The sequence below is a fragment of the Ursus maritimus genome, unplaced genomic scaffold (assembly GCF_017311325.1).
Source record: "Ursus maritimus isolate PB19 unplaced genomic scaffold, ASM1731132v1 scaffold_33, whole genome shotgun sequence".
NCBI lineage: Eukaryota > Metazoa > Chordata > Mammalia > Carnivora > Ursidae > Ursus > Ursus maritimus.
In genome coordinates this window covers 15,918,402-15,933,594 of record NW_024425897.1, presented here as the reverse complement: position 1 = coordinate 15,933,594, position 15,193 = coordinate 15,918,402, and the positions used below count along the sequence as shown (strand labels likewise).

General features: G+C 40.0%; 1 protein-coding gene across 3 annotated transcripts in view; it reads right to left on the bottom strand.

Annotated features, from left to right (window-relative positions):
- Nucleotides 1–12,717, bottom strand: part of TAOK3 (TAO kinase 3) — a 175,153-nt gene extending 162,436 nt beyond the window's left edge. For 2 of the 3 annotated variants that reach the window (XM_040619864.1, XM_040619866.1), the window contains exon 1: nt 12,421–12,717. The gene's annotated coding sequence lies outside the window, so the exon portion shown is untranslated. Of the gene's footprint in view, nt 1–4,237; nt 4,391–12,420 lie in introns of those variants that run through there. The other variant, XM_040619865.1, reaches the window with a different exon arrangement.
- Nucleotides 12,718–15,193: the final 2,476 nt, after the last annotated feature.

The following is a 15,193-nucleotide window of genomic DNA, read 5'->3' as shown; positions in this document are numbered from 1 at the left end:
GGAGAAACATTCAGGTCTCTTCAATATTACTAGGCTTGTTGACTTGATTTTAGATAGGCAGAATGAAATAGACTTCTTTTCTTTTCTTTTCCTTCAAATCAAGGTCAGATGCCTCAGCATCTGCCAGGAACTGTGAAAGACTGAAATGTAAGATATGGTCCTTGCACTCAAAATGCTTACATCATTAGTGAAGATAAAACTGGATGATTTAAGATACTATGCACATTTTTGTTCACTGGTTTGCTAGTTTAAAAATCTGGGATTTTGCTGCAAAATTGATTTTACTTCCAATAGGAAGGAAATTTTACACAGGATCTTGAAGAAAAGGTAAAATTTGAATAGGCAGAGAGAAGGGAGGAGGGCTTTTTTTGGGGGGGGGTAGCACAGGGAGAGAGAGAGAGACTCTCTCAGTGCAGAGCCCAATGAAGGGCTCAATCTCAGGATCCTGAGATCATGACCTAAGCCGAAATCAAGAGCTGGACACTTAACTGACTGAGACACCCAGCCCCCCCCCCCACCCCAGGGAGGAGGGCTTTTTGAATAAAGGAGATATAGTACCAGGGGCACAGACTTAAACAAGTATGGCGTGTGGCAGAGATAGACTGACCTCAATAGAGAAGAAAGAACAGGCCAAAGAACATGGGAAATGAAGCTGGATGAATAGTGTGGGACAGATTAGAAAGGACGTTGAAAGTCAGGCAGAAGAGGTTAGATTTAATGTGGTGGAAACATGGAACCAGTGAAGCTTTCTGAAAAGGGGAGGAGTAGCATTTAAAGAAGTTTAATCAGGAGGAGTTGGAAAAAGACAGAAATGAAGGAAGGCAACTGAGGTAATCCAGGAATGAGGCCATAAGGGTCTGAGTAAGACAGGTGCACAGAGATATAGTGTATTCTATCGGCAACATGCTGAGCCTGGAGACTGTAAAACTAGGGGGTATCAGAAGCGAGAATGAGACACAGACTAATGCAAAGGCTGCCTACCAGGTAAAGGGCTTATACTACAGATTAAGACCCAGAAATTTCCAACAGTAAGAATATATTCACAAAGCTTAAATGTTTTTCAAATACTCTATAAGTAGTTTCATTGCTTTGCTCGAGGAATTTACTGCAGATGCCCCCAGATTTCACATCTGCTTTGTTAACACAGCCCCATGAAAATCCGCTTATGTAAAAATTAGTTGTTTTTCAATATTTAACAAAGTTAACTGACCCATTACAGGATATCAACCCCTGAGACTAAGATGGTGAAAACAAAAAACACTCTTCTTTATACTCAAATGTACATTCTTTCTTGTCACAAAGCCAGTGAGCTGTAAGTGGTAGACATGTTCATCCGATATGCTCTTGTTAATTATTAGATCACATTGCCAACCTCAAACATACGTGACCGAAGCCAAAAGTAACAGGTATAAGGAACCTGGACATGTTACTCACTGTGTACAAGAGTTAGGAAAGAACATCTAAGAACTGTCAGTGATACAAATGGACAGATTCCCTCACTCACTTCTAACCTTCCCTTATACTCAAAACAATGCACTCTAGTCCTGAAGGAGAATGGGACACTGCTATGAAATGGAAGTTAATTGTCCCCTCTTTTAGTAGGACACTTACATTACTATATGATGGTACTATATGATAGCATCTCAATATCTTCTCAATTTGGTTACATTTTTGACAAATGCTATCACTGAGATCAGCCAGGTCACGACTGACTAGGCTGGCTGGGGGTGACATCAAAATGCTTTTAAAAGTACTTTCTTAATAGAATATCCAGTGACCGGATCAACCTATTTAACTTCTGCCAGTGACCCTGAAACAGAAACTAAACTTTGAGAGGTACTTCTCAGTACATAAAATATATTCATAAGAAGACACCTCTAAAAATAACTCTCCACTGTAATTCCCTCTTTTTGCATCTGGGCAAAGATGTCATATTTCCTCTACAAAGCTTCCTTGTACGTTGAAACAGCAGGAATTTCAAAGTGAACCAATACAAGTGAGAACTACAATCTCCTTCAAAAGACACACTATTTTTATTAGTATTTTATAGAAATTGCCTAAATATGATGGGACACTTTACATATTAACTCTGTAACACTTTTAGCTAGAAAGTAAAGCAGTTGTGGTTTACAGCTCTGTGCACCCCTCCCCTTTTTTGCTGCTAACACATGGCCTTCCACAAGATGGTCAGTGTGATCTTTGCAGAGTATGCAGGGAATACGACCAAGCTAAAGGACAGAACATTAAGCACATGTCAAGTGAGCCAGAAATTCAAAACTTGTCATCTGCGTGTGAAACCAGCAAACAGTTATAAATGGTTACAAATTAATATGTACAAATTAATAGGATGCAGTTAGTAACTTCCACTTTTCCAACTAGTGGCCTTTTGGCAGGCAGCCATATAATCTGCAATAATCTGTCACTACTGTGAAGCCCCACCTACTTCCTCTAACCCATCCCCACCCAAGATATGATTGGGTTACTTGTGGAGCGCTGATATAACAATCATAAAAGGCCTCCCTAGCTATGAAAAATGAAATTAACATAATTTGTACTTTTAAGTGTTTAATAATCATGAATCTTAAGCACACTGTGACATCATATTTCAAAGAGTACTTGAAAGTTTTAATTTTCATTTTTACATATCAGAAGAATAGAGTCCCCAAATCACTAATATCCACTGCAATGCTTCTTGAATGAAAATGCATCCTATGTACGATTGTAGGACTTTAATTTACACATTTAACATGTAAAGTATTAGGAGTTTGGAAGTCAGGATTATACACATTTCATTTCAACCATTGTTCTAAGAGCGTAGTGAAATTGGTAAAGAAGGTATTAAGGCGCCTTTCTTGGTTAATAAAATACTTTGCATTAATTTTTCAACATACAAACCATGAGCTGGTGAGCAACTTATTTACTTTCTTACTTCATCTAATTTCATTTTATGGATGAGAGTCGTGTCATAAATTACCTCATGGCTAAGATATTTTATTTTTATACTTTAATAAATAACTAACCTTATGTACCAAAAACAAAAAAAAATTACAAAACAAGATAAGCATGATCGAATCTTCTGACTTTTCTGTCTCTAAATTTGGCATTACGTTTGAGAAATTGCTGCTTTCTATCCTATTTTCCCTTGCTAGAAAAGAAGAAAAATAGGACATGGCCTTGATATTTTTTAAAATCTCTAGGATGAATAATGTGCCATTTTGAGTAGCTTCATTTTGAAATACTGTTTTACAGGAATATCAATCATAAGCACAAACTACATCCATTTAATAAAAATAGCCTTCAGTATATTTAAAATTTTTGTTTAACAGACTCTTCTGACAAGATTTTCATGTTTTATTTGCAGCTCAGTATTTAGCTTACTTACCCAGAAAAAAGGGGGAAAAAAAAACCAAACAATTTCTGAAAAAAAGTTCTAATATTTATTTGTATAATCTCAAACTACAAACTAAAATAAATAGAGCATAGGAATCCAGTGATTTTTGAGGTTGATTACTCTCAGCTGGACTTTGAGCTAAGGCCATAAATATTCACATAAAATTCAACAAAGAGTTTATTAGCAATGTTTAGACATGAACCATATTTATAATAAAATGCTAAGTGTAAAACAAAATACCAAGCTTAGTCCAGTAGATCTTCTCAAATGCATGTCCTACATCTCCAATCCAACATACTAAAAACTTTAAAAATTCTCCAGCAGTAAGATTGCCCCAGAGACAACTTTCTTTAAAAAACTGCCTCTTGTTCATTAGGAAAGATAAAACTGAGCTCAACTTAAGTTGTAAGAACAACGCCACGCTATCAGCACCTTCATTCCGAGAAAGGAAGTTATTATAGATACAGTTTTATAAATGAGGCTTCAAGAGAGTACTTCCTGGTCAGAGAGTTAACGTTAACAGCATTACATTACTGTATACAGCTTTACAGTTTGACATTTTGGAAAGAATTTTCTAAAAACTTTAACTGAATTTTTCCCCTTAGTCCCTATAAAACAGGAAAACTTGTCAAGCTAAACAAATCTATGAAATTCTATCACTACCTACTGTAATGGTATCATGTAAAGCTCACAACTGCTTATTACCATTGATAATAATATCAGTTTAAGTTGTAATTAATTTACCCTTACGTACCCTCCATTCCCCTTCTCCCTGCACGCTAGAGTGAGGTTTCAGGGGACACAACATTAGAAGGTAAAGAAAGAACTTAAAGAAGAACAACTCACCAATTCCTTGATAAATGAAGAAAATGGAAATAACCGTTCACATTTTAATTCTCAAATCTGAAGTTCATTTTCTTTTAAACATATATATATTAAAAAAAAAAAAAACAACTTGAAGAAACGTTGTACAATCCTAATCCTAACAAGGAACTGCAGATAAAACAGCGTGACCTGGGCGCTGCACATTACTATGGGTATTGCAAGCTGAACGTATTTCCTGTTAGGACGCCCATTGGTTCCCACAGGTGCAAGTGCCTTTGGGTGTTGCCGATTTACTCTTCCTTTTGTAAGCGAAGCACTAAAGGAGATTTCAGGTTGGCACAATCAATGCTAAGAACTATTAGGGTAGAACTATCTTGGGCTAATTCAAGGGCCTCCCAAACTAGCTTGACTGTGAACTGACAATTACCTAATTCAACAGGGCTGGAGAAAAATTATTTCAACAGACTTTAACTATTTTTGTAAGATGTACTGTTATAAAGAATTATGTTACTTCACTCAACAAATATGTAAATTGCTCTCTCTGAACAAAGCACTGTTCTAGGCACCAGGAATACAGTAATGAACAAGAAAAAGTCCTTGTGGTCATTCACACACTATCTAGTAGACTTTTGACAATTTCACATAATGGTAAGAAAACTTCCAAAAGGCAGTGACTAAAAAAAATTGCATGGAAATTTGGAAAGTCAAATGTAGTGCTCATTACTAAAAAACTGTTAATTAAGGCCACCACCTTAAACCTAAAAGAGCTTTTCCAGAACATAGTATATAAAAGTAGGATTCTTTATATTTTCAATGTTTCAAAAAAGCCAGGTTGGAGGCAATGGCATATGTTCCAGCAGGGAAAAGGAAAAACTTCTTACCATGAGTCACCAGTGACTAAGTTCTTTTAACTCAGGCTTAAAACACATTTCAAACCCAATTACTTGTACATGCAGAAAACTGATAACCCCAAATTAATATCAGAAGCTTGATCTGACCAATTTTCAGGGTTAATATTATCACCAAAGAAAAACAAGTGAAGGGCTTTTAACGGGATAATGTCCCTGTACTGAATTTTATTAAAATTTTGGTCTTATTAGCCTTTAATGCCTAAGAGCTATGCCATCAGGCTTCTATTAGATTTTGTTACAATGAACACAGTTTTCTTAGATTTTAGCCAGACTGAGACATAATCATGGATGTATGGTTTGGTGGCAGAACAGCTTTTGTTTATAATCAATAAAACAAAAATGTAGTAAATTCAAGGCAGCTCAAAGACAAATGTAAAACCCAGAGAGAGTAAAATATACAGATAAACTCTGTTCTTCCAAGCTATACCTTACTTCCTTAGGATTTTACTTCCTATCCTTAAAATAACAAAACTTTCTTTTTAGCCAACAAATTGGAGGAATTCCCAAAGACAAATTGATCTAGTCATTCAGTAAGTGTTTACTGAGCACCTACTACATGGTAGGCACTGTTTTATGGGTTGGGATACAGCAATGAATAAAACAAAAATCTCTGCTTTCATAGACTACATTCCAGTATAGACATATAAGATAAATAAATAAAATATTTGATAGGTCAGAAGGTAGTAAGCACTGTGGAGAAGAATACATATGGAAGGTAGGAATAACACTTAGTTTACCTGCTCACAGCTGCAAATTGTTTACATCACAAAGTAAGGAATTTGCTTTGGAAGAGTGGAGTATTAGATCTCTCCCAGACTCTTCCTCTGACCAAGTGAACAACCACCTTCTGTTGCAAATGAAAGGAATCTTATTTTATTTGTTGCTAATACCCAGAAAAAAGTTTGGAAACGTCCAAAGACCTGAAGTTAGAACCCATTCCTTACAGATAAGAACATCACCTAAGGAAACAAAAATAACAAATCCCAAACACTCAGAGTCAAAATTCACTTTAGGGAATATTATCAAGCCAAATATGAACATACAAGTTTCCAAATGCTTGCTAGCACTGACATTGAATTTACCAACTGCCAGGGTCAGAAGGGAATTTTTCACTTAAGAATTATCTCTGTTATCTTCCCTGGCAACAATAATTAAATTTAAATCTGATTTTTGAACCTAAATTAAGTATTTAAATTTAATACAATTCAACAAATATTTATTGAGCAGATACTAGGTGCAAGGTACTTGGTTGGATGTGTATGACACTGTCCTTTTAAAATCAAGAAGATGGACATTTAGGAAAGACAAGTACAAACCCTATAACGTAAAATCAGAGAGAATGTTAATGTAATAAGAAAACATACAAAGTACTTAAGGAATTCAAGNAAAGAGAAGCAAGGAGGATGATCAGGAAAGGCCTCATGGAAGATGATGGCGTGAGAGGTAGGTCTGAGAAAGGAGAAATAGAAGGCATTCTAGGGAAAAGAACCGGCAGGAAAAAAGACCTGAAGATAGCAAATCAGTAAGTACTCAGCCAGTAAGTAGGCTGGTCTGGCTGGGGCACAGGAATACACACACACACACACACACACACACACACATCACGGAGCATTAGGAACCTAAAAACAGTTTGATAAATCTGTACTGAATTCAGTAGGCCATGGGGAATTATTAAAGTCTTGAACATGTGAGTGACAAAATCAGAGCTGTACTTTAGGGAGAGTAAGACAGAAGCAATGTATATAGGAAGTATGAAAAAGAAAAGGAGACCGGAAGATCATCACAGTAGTCCTTTCCTAGCACCTTATCAAGGCCCTTGTTTGCTCCTTCTTGGACCATTGAGAGGAATGAAGTGGAAAGTGTAGTGAGTTGAAAAACCAGCTCTAGGTCACAGGGGTCAAATTTACCATTGTCTGACCTTGGGAAGTCACTTACCCTCACTGTCTCAATTTCCCTATATGTGAATCGATTAATTATTCTTTTTGGAGTCAGGAGCCATGGGATTTAGCAATTGATGAGATATGGGGAATAGAGCAAAAACAACAATAAAAAATTGTTTCAAGTGATTAAAATAATAAGCAGCTACGATTTATTAAACACTTTCATGTGCAAGTCACTTTGCTCAGCACTTTACATAAACTGCTTCATTTATTCGTTATAAGAATCCTGTGAGGTATGTATTCTTATTTGACGGATGAGAGAATTGAGAGCTTTAAGACTTAAGTAATTTACCCAGGGTAAACCAGCTGGCATAATGACAAAGCCAAAGTAGATGCCTAGGTCTGAGTGTAAGGTCTTTTCTCCTTCCACTGTATCATACTGTTTCTTATATGACAGATGAATAATGCTAATATTAGCTCATGTGTTCTAACTGAATCCTTGTCTCTTTTGGTGTATAAGAAACAGTGTGAACGTAAATAGAATCTACAATTTGCTCATCATTAATTCATTCACTCATTTAATTCACATTTATGGAATATCTTCGTACTTTGTGCCTGGTACTAAACTTGCCATGGGGAATGCAAAGATGAATACCACCCAGCTCTGCCTCGAAGTGCTCACAGAATAGTAAAAGACCAGCAAACACATGTAAACAAGGAACTGGAATACAATGACAGAAGAGAAATTTTACACAAGAGACAACAGAAACATAAAGGTACATGAAGCATAACATTGTAACTTTGTATCTCTGCTATTAATTCTTGACCTAGATCATTTAAAAAGTATATGTGGTTTCTGGAAATAGTTGTGTGTTCACGCACACACTCTTCAAAAAGTAAAGGCTAATGTTCACAACAGAATGGAAAATTGGCCACAATCTACGATTCTGTTCTGTGTCTCTACTGCCAAGACTAATGAGGTTGTTAGTTTATGTAAGAAAACATTCTGCCTTGATTAGTGCCATCTATTGTAATGGGTAAATAAAATCTATTTGAATTGTCATAACTTTTGATTGTTGTGGACACAAGCCTGTGTCATTAGACAGAGCTGAAACATATAAAAATAAATATATAGTGCCCAGAGTCCTAATTTGATCTGGAAATAAAGGGTTATCCCATTGTCCATCAGAAATAATGGATGGAAGAAAAACTGAAGGCTTCCAATTGGCACTTTGATAATTGACTAAAATATTAAGTGTAACAAAATGTATATTGTGGGGTTGAATTTGCTATCCATCATTTCACTGAGGCTAGAAGGTAAGTGGAAGGGGCCCAAAGACTAGACTCCAGCATGTAAATTCTCAGTGTTAGTACCTAAAGCCACTTGCGCCACACCTCTTTGTTTAAGGGGAGTAGGTTTTCCTAGGCATAAAGTGTCTTTTCCAAGGCAAAATCTCTTTTTCACCCACTCTGGGGATGAAATATGTGTACGTGTGGGATAGCCGACAATGGTTAGGAGGCTGATCTGTGTTAAGAAATCAAGAAACGGACCCTTAAGTCATTCTGTTTTAAAATGGAAATAATTTAGATTCAGTGTCTCTAACAAATCTCAGGTCAAACAGAAAAAAAAATATATTAGGTTGATTTATAAAATATTTCGGTAAATTTAATAACATATAGCTGGAATGATCAATTTAATTCCTGCTGGTTATCCTAAAAATTCTAAAAAGCTGTTGCTTTTAATTTGATGCCTGTAGCTTAGAAATGAGTTAGATCACATTTTGGCCCATAAACTCAGTGTATCTAATCTATAAGGACAGCTAGACTGATAGATACCACTTGCGTTTTGGTGGTGTTGTTGTTCTGTTTTATTTTTACTCAGTCTGCGTTTAAGAAACAGTAACAAACTTTTAACATTAATAACACAAATAACGAAGCAATCAATTAAATGGATGATAAAGCTAAATAATCACAGCCTAAACTCCCTATGCTGAACTGCAACTGTACAATATCTTACAACTCAAAACTACGAATTCAAAACTGTCCTCATTGGTTGAAAGAATCATTGAAGATGAGCTCACTGAACTCATTGAAGACTGAAAAGAAGTCTTCCCCTAGGAGAGTCACAAAACACTTTTGGGTGGAAGCTTTCTGTCTATCTGTCCGTCTACTTTCTTTTTGGGGGGAGGGAAGAAAAAGACTGGAGGAAAAGATTGTGAAAGAAAAAGGATTTTCACGGAGGCTCTAAAATAAAAGTACCAATAGTTTTCATTCATTCTTCTACACTTCTGAAACCAACAAATACACACACTGGCAAGCAATGAGAACTTTATTCAGGTTGGCTTAAACATTAAACCAAATTAGATATCAAGGTAGACTCTGAGATGACAATGGTTTGACTGTATATGACTCAAGTGGTAAAGAAAGGGCAAAATGGTTTATTGTACATACAGGGTAGTGCTTGTATCCTGCTAAACCAAGAGTAAGACTAGTTTAAGAACTCCAAACCAAAAGGACTTGCATTCTGTTGTTGCTATTACCATTCATATGAAGGTGGAAAGCTCCTTCTTAATTTCTTGTTTTCAGCATATTTTTTAATTGAAAAGAAATAGTTTAAATGAGCACAGCATAACGACTTGACATATTTACAGTTTCTCATGGTGTACTTTTGTGAAATAAATGAAAATAAATTCCTACACAATTCCCACCCTCCTACCCACCCACTCATCACCCCAAGGAATAAAAAGTCACTCTAGGCCCTTCCTATCACTAAAAATTCTATTACAATGAATCTCTCTTCATCATCTCTGGATCAATACCATAACGTAATGTGGTTGAAATGACTGCTTTAGTCATCACTCCGGAGAGTATCAGAACACTTTCTTTTCTTATAAGGAATTAAAATTAATGTTTTGTCTTAAGAAACTACCATTTGTACCAGTCAGAAATGACCTAACAAGTATGATCAAAGAGCTTATCTACTCAAACATTTCTATTACTTTGTAGAATTATTGGTACTGAGATTCCCAATCATTCCACAGACCATTTCTTAAGTTACGTGCACTACATAACGAATATATGCCCTTTGTAAATAACCTCTTGAATCAACTGACTTTGTTTTTTACTTGACTTCGACCTAGAGTTCTGGAAAAATAAATTTAGCATTAAAAAACATACTTAATACATCTTCAATAAATCATAGTGTCATATTTTAAATTTGCATTTGCTGTTGTTGCTCTTATCTCCTTAACTGTTATTTCTTAGGGGAGGACTTCTAGTCGGTGGAATTTTCATAACCATATCCAGCTCCACGCTCTCTGAAGTCATATAAGAACTGCTCTGTAGCAGGTAATATCAAATAAAATCCCCAAATGACACGTGTCCTCTACTTACTATCACCCTGATGAAAATGACTTCAATAATGTTTGTCTTGGATTTAAATAGGCAGTTCTACCTAAGCTTTCTCCATTACGTCTTTGGACCATTACTACACAAGGGCAAAAGCTTCTAATAATACATATTCTAAACCGGAAACAAAGAAGATATCTAAGTAACTGTGAAATGATAATGACATTCCCCATTATTTTTCCCAAACCATCATTGTCTAAGTTCGCTTCTATAAAAAAGAAACTAGTCTCTCAAAGAGAAGAGGTGAGGAGGAGCAACACACAGAGAAAAAGGTTAAAAAAATTCAAATGCAAAACTGCTGGGTACAACTGTAACAAAGCATGTACATTCAAGAGAACATTTGAAAGGTACTCAGGGCAGTATTAACATATCCTAAGTCCTGTGAACAACTAGCCTGGTCATTAGTCTAATTTTCACACCCATCAAAGTAGGAGGCCTACCCCCCAATTCCCACCCCCCTCTGGCTTTCCACTATTTGTTTCAGCATTTTAATAGACACTCACTTGCCTCCTACCAGGGCACAGTGTCTGGTTTAAATAGGCTTATCTCTTTCCTTAGCTTGTCCTGGAATTATGCCTAAAGCTCAGCCCTGGTAGCTTTGAGGATGAGAAATTATTGGAAAGTGCTATCAGTTAGTCACTCCAATAACTGCCTTTCAAAATTTAGTTTGACCTCCCAACTATCTCCAACACATCAAAGTTAAACAGTCAAACTTAGTGTATAGTTCCTTTGAATCTGTATTGTAAACATTGATACCAAAGTGCTGCCAAATCTAAAAACCTTTCTTAACTCCCTGAGCTGAAGTGAAAAATACAGGGTCTATCACCATCAACATCCCAATTAATCCAAAACATGGGTCTCCAAAAGGATCCCTTTCCCTTTCTATCAGCTTCTGGTGGCTTGGAAAAGCCCTCTCCAACTTTTCCCGTTCTCGTTAAGGTATTAATGCCCAGAAGCCCCTCAATTTCAAGGCATCCATGTCAAACTCTGAGAAACACATCAAAAGCCAGGGGCCAGTGAGGAGAGAGGTCGGGCATTGGGTCTCTGGCTCTTGCCAAGATCTCTGCGCTTCTGCCAGACCCTCCAGCACTTGCGTTCTACTTAGGAGAGGTTTCATTACATAATCCCTGCTCCACGGAGTCACCCACAGAGTCACGGGGGCTCGGGCTGTCCCATATCTCACACACCACCTTTGGGGAGATTGGCTGACTGCAGACCCTGGGAGCAGCACGCCTCCTCCCCTCGCTGTGAGCTGCCTGCAGTTCCGACTCGCCCCGCGCGGAGACCCCGACCCAGGCTCGCTCCCCCCTTCCACGTTCACTCGCGCGCTCCGAAGCCCGTCTCCGGGTCGCCCTCACACCCGCTCTCCCGACCCCTCTCAGGAGTGTCCCCCCATCAGACCTGCTGTCCCAAGTCCTCTCTGGGTCCCCTCACTTCATGCTCGCTGTCCTAAGCCTTCTCGGGGACTCCCCCTAAAGCCTCTGTCCCGGCTCCTCTCGGGAGATCCCTCAATCAGATCTACTGTCCTAAGCCCTCTCGGGTCCCCTCCCTCCACACTCGCTGTCCCAAGCCCTCTCGGGGTCCCCTCTCTTCAGAGCCACTGTCTCGGCCCCTCTCAGGGTTCCTTCCCTTCATACCCGCTGTCCCAAGCCCTCTCGGGTCCCCTTCCTTCACACTCGCTGTCCCAAGCCCTCTCGGGGTCCCCTCTCTTCACGCCCGCTGTCCCAAGCCCTCTCGGGGACTCACGTAGAACCGCTGTCCCAAGCCCTCGGGGGCGGGGAGGGTCTCCTCTCTTCACTCTCGCTGCCCCAAGCCCTCTCGGGGACTCCCCCTAGACGCGCTGTCCCAAGCCCCGCTATCCCGGCCCCTCTCGGGGTCTTCTCTCCCCAGTACGGACAAAACCGCTCCCGGACTCCCGTCACTCGAGTCTTCCTCGACCTCACTCCGCCCAGGGTCCTCTTCCCTCGGCTCACTCTGTCACCGTCCCGCGCCCCGGTGCTCTCACCTCAGACCTGCTGTCACCACCCCCGGGCCCGGCGTCTCCGCCGCCGCTTCCTCTCCCACACTTGTTCCCGAGTCGCTCTTCTGCCGCTTGTCCCCCGGAGGATCCCCGGGTCGGGTCGCTGAGTGTCGGGTCCGGCCACGCGGAGCCTCCGCCCGCGGTCTCGGTGTCGGGTCCTACTCTCTCACGCAGTACCCTGCCGCCGTCGCCGCCGTCGCCGCCGAGCGCCACACGGACCCTCCCGCCGCCGCTGCTGCTGCTGTCCGAGGTGCGGCTCCTGCCAGGGGTGGCCAATCGCACCCGACTGCGCCGAGCGCGCTCCGCCCCGCGGTCTCAGTTCGCCCGCCCCCTGCCCCGACCACGCCCCCAGCTCGGCTCCGATAGGCTCTCTACTGACCTCCCCTGACCGCGGGGCCAGGCCTGGGGCCGGATATAGGTACTTGATTGGAGGTGCCTGGGAAGCCGAGCGGTCGATGGCGCCTGAGGATTGGTGGAGTTGCCGGTGGGCGGGACGGGGCGGGGCGGCGTTTCCTCAGACGCGGAAGACCCTGCAACTTCAGTTACCCCGCGGGCCCGCCTGGGGTGCGGTCTGCGATGTTTGTACTGTGCTGGGGTCAAAGTTCATGGCACTCCTCTGCGCCTTTACTTTTCTTGGGAGCCTCCCAGAGGCCAAGGCCCCCTGGGACTCTGGGGGGACCACCGTGTGAGAGCTTTTGAGGAGGGCCCCACTCTTCCATTCTTGCTCAGTTCCCAAGTAATAATGCATGAATTAGTATAGCATGTAATCACTCCGGACTTGTAAATATTTCCTGGATTTAAGTTCTTTCATATCTTTGGCAAGGGAGTTGCCCTTGCATTGCGTTCGACAGACGTCAGTTTAATGCTGTTGGGGGGGGGGATCTTTATACTTAGAGATGTATACTGCGAGCAAGTAATGCATTTAACACCGAACGGGGCTCATTTTGGTAGGAACCAGGACAGAACTTTAGAAATAATCAGTTTGTGGGTTTTGATAATCATTTTGACAGGAGGAACAGGAACTGTGTGGTAGGCTTCAGCGCGCTTAGTCAGCATATTCGTTTTTTTTTTTTTTTTCAGGGCCGATGTTTTAATGATTCTGTGAGAACTAATGGCCAAAGTGCAACCCGTGATAATCAGAGACTCTTCGTCTGCCGGGGGTAAAAGTGCATCGTGTTACTCAGAGCCATTCTTTATATTTTTTGAAGCTGAATATGTTGATTAAGTCAATACCAGAAACTGAAAACTGCTACTCTTACTCATAAACCCCAAAGCTGATGGACTTTGACAATTCAGCATTTTATGAAGAAATTGTTTCCTTTCAGGCACACAATTTGATCCTATGCCTTGTTAGATGTATACAGGACTTGGTTCTCAGAAAACTCTCCATCATTAACTCTTGCGTTGACTCCTGCTGACAAAATTTGTGGTCTAAACACTGCCTAGTCTTTTAAAATGATACTCCATTCCAATTACCATGTTCCCTGTTAAATTTGGGTGTCAGGGTATGCAGAGAGGGCCTGTGGAAATGAGACTGGCAGGACTTCGAGTTCTGAAGTAGGTGCCTCCCTAGCAGTGTTGACTGTGTGGCATTTTGGAAAGGGACGAGGAGAGATTTCAAGGTAATTCTGGGGGGACTTGATTTTCACAGGCCTAGAGAGACTCTCCAAAATTATAATATATATATGTATATATATGTATATATTTTAAGATTTTATTTATTTTAGAGGGGGCAGGAAAGGGGGAGAGGGAGAGAATCCCCAGCAAACGCCCTCCTGAGCACAGAGCTGAAACCAAGAGTCGGGTGCTTAATCGACTGAGCCACCCAGGAGCCCCGAAAATTATGATATTCAACAACTATAAAGGTTAGGTAAGACTAAAGGCTTGACAGAACTTTTTTGACTAGTTCCTCCTTCTCTTAAAGGGCATATATTAGTTAAGAGCTCATCCTACCAAATAATGCAATTGGGAATATGAATTGAAGAAATGGAGTTTTCACTACCAGTGTTCAGTTGTGTCTATTCATATAAAAAAAATAAATGCATGACCATTAACAGATGTTATTTGCAATCAAGGAGAAAGAAAACATAAGCAAGATACAAATTTCATGTCTTGAAAAAACCAATTAGCAATGAAGTCAAATCTTTTTTTTTTTTTTTTGATTCATTATATCAATGAACTCTAATTTCTAAAATGTTGGTGCTTTTTCTGGTCTACGATTATTGCTTCTGATGGAAACCCAAGTTGCTCAATATAGCTGATTACAAATAATTTAGATGTGATCTGAAATAAAAATAGAAATGACTTCATCCTTTGGGCAAGAGGCAGTTCTAAAATCCTAGTTTAAATACAGATGGTGGATCTACAGTGAGCCTGAGAATGACTCTTATTTAGAAGGAACTTCAGAAGATCTCTGAACTCAAGGAAAGACATTGCAGCAGTCCATTTTGGAAATTGCTGAGTTTTTTTGGGTGGAAAAATCTCCCACAAAAAGCCAAGATTTTCATTAAGACAAGGTAGAAAATAAGAATTGTTGAAGTAAATGGGATCAGAATAAATTTTTGTCATGCTGACAAGACTCCGGGGTCCCATTCAGAGATGAATTTGGTCACAAAGGATCTGAGAATCAGGATACTGGGGTCACCCTGGCTTTTAGATCTGTGTTCAACCTTACTATTTATAAGTTACTTATTCTACGGAGACTTGGGTGCAACATAAAGGGGACAGGGTTACTTTGGACAAATAAACATACTGGGCT